The sequence below is a fragment of the Condylura cristata genome, unplaced genomic scaffold (assembly GCF_000260355.1).
Source record: "Condylura cristata isolate star-nosed mole 26May11 unplaced genomic scaffold, ConCri1.0 scaffold00034, whole genome shotgun sequence".
NCBI classification, from domain to species: Eukaryota; Metazoa; Chordata; class Mammalia; order Eulipotyphla; family Talpidae; genus Condylura; species Condylura cristata.
In genome coordinates, this window is record NW_004567135.1 from 74,889 (window position 1) to 76,080 (window position 1,192).

A 1,192-nucleotide genomic window follows, 5' to 3' on the forward strand; every position below is an offset into this window, starting at 1 on the left:
GCCTGTTGTGCGCCAAGTGCAGCTTCTCCAGCCGCGCCCAGGCACAGGGCTTCTCGCTGAGGTCCAGGACGCCGATGCGGTTGTGGCTGAACAGCAGCTCCCTCAGGTTCTGGGACTTCCAGCGCGCCGGGCCCGGCAGGCTCTGGATCTCATTGCTGCTCATGTCCAGGGACCGCAGACTGGCGCAGGCCGCCGACAGAGGCCAGTGAGTGGCCGGCACACGGCCGCCTCGGCCTCCTCCCACTGCGGGAGCGCGGGCCCAGCACCCGCCCGGGGCCAGCCGGCCAGGCCACTCACTGCGGGAGGCCGAGCAGGGCGTCCGGGACGCAGGAGAACCTGTTCTGGGCCAGTCTCACGCTCGTCAGGGCGCCGGGCAGGGCCGGCAGGGCAGCTGGGGACGGAGACGGCAGCTCAGGCCTCCGGGCCCACCCCAAGGGGCCGCCTGCCCTGACGCCCCCAGCCAGCCCACACAGCGGCCCTGCCCACGGCTGCCCAGGCCACAGCCGAAGGTGTGGACACAAGCCAGGGCGTCCAGCACTTCCGCCGAGGGCGGTGAGGACGCCCCTGGGCCGGCTGGGCCGTGAGACCGCGGGCCGAGGGGGCACTGGGGCCCCAGAAAGCCCCAGCGCCCGAGGCCTGTCCTGCAGACGGCGGGGCTGTCACCGAGGGACGGTGTGACCCTGACGGCAGGCGGGGCCACGGGCAGGTCCGGGGCACCGGGGAGCTGAGCCCCACCCTGCGCAGCAGAAGGCCCAGAGGCCCGGAAGCACCCCCCCCCCCGCGTTCGCAAGGCTGAAGACCCGCTGTGCCCAGTGCGCGGGGCAGGCCGGCCCTGCCCGGGGCCCAGCGCAGCGCGGAAAGGCTCTGCCCACACGGGTGTGGGGGGCGCCACAGCGGGGTTCGGGGAGCAGACTCCGTGGTGGGGTGGGCGGCTCGAGTCTGCACAGCCAGGGCGACTGCGTGGGTGGGCTCTTAAAGACATCCAGGGGCCCCAAATTGCCGAGGAGCCTCAGGAGAAGCAGCACCCCCTCCTGGGCGGGCTGGGCAGGCCAGGGACCGCAGCCCAGGGCAGCTGGAGTGTCCCTGGCCTGGACTGCCAGAGCCTTCACTGAGTTTTCAGTTTTAATGTTGAAAAGGAGGTTTTCAGCAGGCTGGAATGGCAGGGACGGCGGGCAGAGGCCGCGCCCAGACC